The sequence below is a fragment of the Oxyura jamaicensis genome, chromosome 4 (assembly GCF_011077185.1).
Source record: "Oxyura jamaicensis isolate SHBP4307 breed ruddy duck chromosome 4, BPBGC_Ojam_1.0, whole genome shotgun sequence".
NCBI lineage: Eukaryota > Metazoa > Chordata > Aves > Anseriformes > Anatidae > Oxyura > Oxyura jamaicensis.
The window spans coordinates 39,230,509-39,235,866 of NC_048896.1; the positions used below are offsets into that span (position 1 = coordinate 39,230,509).

General features: G+C 42.6%; 1 protein-coding gene across 9 annotated transcripts in view; it reads right to left on the minus strand.

The window, feature by feature from the left end:
- PCM1 (pericentriolar material 1) overlaps nucleotides 1–1,786 on the minus strand; it is a 42,041-nt gene extending 40,255 nt beyond the window's left edge. For 7 of the 9 annotated variants that reach the window (XM_035324518.1, XM_035324517.1, XM_035324514.1 and 4 more), the window contains exon 1: nucleotides 1,441–1,633. The gene's annotated coding sequence lies outside the window, so the exon portion shown is untranslated. The other 2 variants (XM_035324512.1, XM_035324513.1) reach the window with 2 other exon arrangements.
- Nucleotides 1,787–5,358: the final 3,572 nt, after the last annotated feature.

Below are 5,358 nucleotides of genomic sequence, written 5' to 3' on the forward strand. Positions count from 1 at the left end.
CTGACCCACACCGCTAAGCACAATTGAGTTCATCTGGACAAGCTTAGAGACCATCTGGGTTTACAGTCAAAATCAGTAAGCTGTTTCCTCATAATACTCTTATATAATTCGACTGAAACTGTAGCAAAGGCAATTTTTCCTACCTTTCAGGCAAAAACAAGAAGTGGCAGTATTTATCTTCACATAATACAAATAAACGTTCATGTTTAGTTCATTTAAAATTTCCACAAAAGCTATTTTCACCTACCCTTGTTCTAAGAGCTTCTAATCAATTGTAAAGTAAATTCACTACCACGGATACAGTATTCTGAATAGTTTTCTCAAGTAAGAACCCCAGGCATACGCCAACATATTCTACTAAATACAGCTCAAAAGTAACAGTAACCTGATTACTTTCAGCAAGTGAATTTTAAGAAATATCTATTAACAGAGCTGTGTCCTTCTCAGACAGCAAGTCTCCAAGCATTCATATCATTGTTCTTCATGTTTCCGAGTGAGTTATATTCAAATGGGCTTATGATCACTGAGCTACACTATTTTCCCTCTTTACCTCAGTTATAATAACATGGAAGCTCAGCCAGCTTTCTTCTTGGGAATGAAACTCTCACAGAAGCAGCTGTGCTTTTTATCCCTCACACTTCACTGATTAGTGGTTTGCCTTACTTTACATTTCACCAGCCAGACAAAATCCTCTTATAAAAGCTCTGGTGCCCTCCCATCACCCTATTTCTGCATCCAGCAACCCAGTCGCAATCTTAGCTCCTTGCACGTTAGGGAATCCGTACAAAAGCTGTGCTCGAGCATGTGCATACTGCCTTACGGTGATTAGCAGGAACTGGAAAAAACCACCTCTCAAGTACCTTTACTCCAGCAACACTCAGGTAACATGGCAAATCACTGTCAAAACTTTTACCTGTCAGAGCATTTACATGATTAGGATCACACACATTTTGCGCATGCTACAGCAATATAAGAATTGCTCGGAAGCATCACAAGAGATACTAATATATTAAAGATACAAATTTACAATTTTTATTTTTTTTTTTCCAGTATTTTTATCTGCAATAGATCTGCTGGCACGTTTTCCCAACAGCACTCATCCCAACCGCACTACCCTCGAAAAGCCCTTCGCTTGGGAACTTCGGAAAGAGAAAGGTTAACGGCAAAACCCAACCGTTGTAAAAATCCCTCACAGGGCCACGCAGACCGAAGCCGGCCGCACAGCCGGCTTTCAATGCAGCTCCTCGGCGAGCCTGAACTCACCGAACGCCCGCACAGCCCCTGCAAGCTCACTGCACGGCCAAGCGGCAGCAGCCGAGGGAGAAGCCCCCCCGTGCCCTCACCCAGCCCGGAGCAGCGCAGCCTGCGGCAGCCCGGGGCCCGCCCCGCGGCCTCCTCCCGCCGCCGGGCAGCGCGGAGCGGGCGGCTCCGCAGCCTCACCCCGCGGCGGAGGGGTGGCGGCCCGGGCCCGGTCGCTCCTCCGGCCCCGGCCGCGGGTGTCGCCTTCCAGCAGCGGGGAGGAGCGGCGGGCTCCGGAGCGCGGCGCTGCCCGCGGGCCTCACAGCCCGACCCCAACCGCCGCCGCCGCCATCTTGGAGGCGCCGCCACGGTGCGGGAGGCGGGCTCGGCGGATGGATACGCACCGTTGCCGTAGTAACACGGCTCGTGGGTGCCCTTCCGCGCTTGCGGATGCGCCGCCCGGGCCTGGCTACGTGACGTCAGGGCGCGGAGGACGGAGTTTCCCGCGCTTCTGCGCGCCTCTGGGAGGAGAGCCCTGCGCAGCGCGGTGGAAGGGCGGGACGGCCGAAACTCCAAGTCCCAGCGTACACCGCGCGAGGAGCGCGCCCGCTCCCGGTCTATCTGGCCGCAACGTCTCCTGGGAGATGTAGTTTTCCAGTCAGGACGGCGCTCGGCGCAGTGGCGGGGTTAGTGGGGGCTGGCTTGGAGCTGCCTGTGAAGCGTCGGGCTCGTTTTGCTTCTAAAATAAAACATGAAAACCGTGATGAAGTTTGTAAATGATTTTACCTAACTGGAAGAAGACTAATAAAATCACGACATGAAAACCATGAGCCACGGATGAGGTCCAGAGCCTTTCTGTAAGGCAGTATCGACTCACACAGTGTTGTGTTGCTTTGATCTCCTCTAGGAATTCCCAGCTAAAAATAGAGCAGGGAAAGGTGGAGCTCATTTTAATCTGTTTGATGTCGTTTTCTTCTTTTTCTGCATTGCTACTGTACGTGCTTATCGACTTGCTTTAGGGCTTGGAGTTTACAGGTCTGGGTTCTTAAAACTTTGCTGAGGAAAAAAAAAAAAAAAAAAAAAAAAAAGGATTTGCCATTTTTTACAATGGCTGTTTCTGATCACCCAGCTGGCCAATAAATCCATAGCTTCAGGTTCTCATTATCAGTCCTCCAGTGCCTGGACTTGCATAATGCAGCCTGTATTTTCCATTTCTTTTTCAGAAAAGCTGATATGATTTGTATTTCAGTCATGGTGGGCGGGAGTGGGTGTCTGATTGTCAGAACAGGAAAAATAAGCTACCATTTTCAGGATACACATTACGCTGAGCTCCAAAGCAGAAACATTGAGTATCTGAGTAAAGCTCCAGGTTCATGGTGGGCTAGAGGCATTCTACTGATGCCACCTGGAAGCTGAGTTAAATCCCCTGTCATTAATACTTGTGCCAACGTTTTTTGCTCCAGCAAAAATACAGATGGTACATTAATCTCTCTCTAATTTAGAAAGGGAGCAAAGTCACTGGAAAAATATGTGAAACAAAAATACTTCAATAAAAACATTTTTGTTTTCTCCAGCAAATGCCCTGGCATCAAAGGAATAGCTCTGGACAGCACCAGATGTGTGTGGAAGCCTGTCAGTCATCATAGCATTTTGCTCACATTTCCACCACTTAGGCATGACTACATCCATAAGTGAAATCGCTTCAACGAGATTCTGCAACAACTTTCTGGACGCTCTGTATGTAAGGAATAGATATTTTTCATCTGCATTGCAGCTCTGCCACTTATTTATCAGCTTTTTAAAGTCATAATTGCAATTTATTAGTTATAATGTTAGAGTATTATAAAAGTTATATATAGTATATATAATATAGTGTATTTGGTATTATAAAAGTTATAACGTCCTTTTATCCTGGCCTCAGGTACCATGTCTGGATATTCAGCACAGCATTGGCAATGTTGCTGTTGGCAGGACGCTATTGTCACAGTGGCATACCTCTCACTGCCCAGCAGGTGGAAGCAGAATTTAAGAGGAAAAAAAGTGCCTTAATACAATGACTGCAATTGTTTTTCACTGTGGTTTATTCTTGAAATACAGCTCCTTCTTTGTTTCTTGAAAATTAAAAAAATAAAAAATAAAAAAGTCTTACATAAAAATATAATATACTGTTAAGGAAAACCAATACATTAGATAGATATTAAAATGTTTTAGTAACAATGTCTTTGCTGTAGTCTTCTATGTATCATAACTTTGCATTTTCTCATCCTTAACATACAACCTCATATATTGGTAGTATGTGTCTTCTAGGAGCTCAAATTATCCTCACGCTGATTCCCACTTGACATTCGGAGAATGATTTTTTTCTTCTTTTTATTTTGTTTTCCCTCTTCTGGAATTGGCCGCAAATTTGTTACTATATAAAAAATATAAATAAAAAAAATGAAAAAGGCACCTCAAAGAAATAAAACAGTACCAGCTCCTCAATACCATTTTTATTGTGCGTGGTAGACTAAAAAGTGTGCAATAAGGAACCTTAGATCTGCAAGAAGCATTATTGTAGATGGTTTTCTACTACTGTTATAAAATAACATCCCAGGATTTGGGAAAAACTGTGAGCCAAAACAATGTGGCTTAAAGAATGTCTTGTTAATTAAAAAATAAGCATACCTTTTGGGGGAAGTCCCATGTCAACACTAATGAACCTCTAGATTGGCAGTAACTAATTCCTCCTACAAAGATCTCTTCTGTAAGTGCCGCCATCAGCAGACGTACTAATGAATGCACCCTCACAGAAACTGAATGGATTATCTTTTGAGATAGTCCAGTTTAATTAGTATTGAAAGCTATGTCAGAGACATGATGACTTTTCCTTGTGCATCTGCTGGCCTTATCTTGTTAATTTTACTTTATTATTCCGGGGTGAAGGAAAAGAAAGCCAAAAAGCAATATAAATAATAAACACAGGCATATAAAGACTAGAGACAAAAACAGAGATTTGAGAAGCTGGGGAAAAAGATTTTTAAGAGCACTGAGACAAAAGCAGTAATTAACACAGCATTTGAGTAATAGTAGTAATTGTTAGCTTCTTTGCTGATTTGTCACAAAGATGCTTTTGCTGCCAAAATGTAACTGGCCAGAAATGCTTAGACTACTATAATATAGCCATATGGCTACAGAGCATCTAACAGGCCACCAAACTAAAGTTTTTTGTTTGATTGATTTGTTTTGGTTTTTGTTTTTGCATAACATTACATTAGAAAGATGTTTTCCTCTTAAGGCAATAGCAAAGAGTTTTGAGTTGATTTATACAGGAAGATAAAGTGTCTCTTTATCCCTGTGGGACCTGATAATATATTAAGCAGGCGTAGGGCAGAGGCATTGGCACTTAAAATCCCCATTAGGCTAGCCAAGGATTAGACAAATTAGACAATTACTGGTGAAGAAGAAAGCAAGTTTTGATGATCCACATAATAACCATCATCAGCGATAAAGGAAAAAGTAACTGGCAGTTAAAAAATTAGCCAAAATAGCTAACCTGGTTGGACCTTGGAAAAACACCTGCATGTTGGCTGAAGAATTGACAGGATCCCCATTGTAAACCTTCACCAAGTCTGTAAGGATGGAGAAGGTAATCCACTTGATACTGCTTGTATCTCAGCACACTGTAATATTTGCTGTTATGCACATTCCAAGTATTCTGGCAAAATGCTAGTGACTGAGATGCAAAAAGTGACAAGGTGGAGGCACAAGGCATAACTGGTTTGGTTTTATTAAACATGCTCATTTCACACAACCAAAACACATCAGGAGAATCACTGTTTCCCTGTAGCTCCAGAACCTTAAGTATTTTCATTGTCCACTTTGAAGAGCCCATTTTGAAGACATTTTAAAGGAGGTCTCTATAATACACAAGATAGCACGGTCATAAATCACTAGTCCACTCCTAATTTCAGATTCAGTTTCACAGACAGCCTACAGATCCAGTGTTTAATCTGAATTTCCCTTTTTGTTTGTTGTTTAGTTTAATATTGCATTTGATACACTGCACTCTTAGTTATATAGTCTATTTTTTTTCCTGTTTCTAGTTCAGTAGCACCATCTTCACTTTATTCCTTGGTT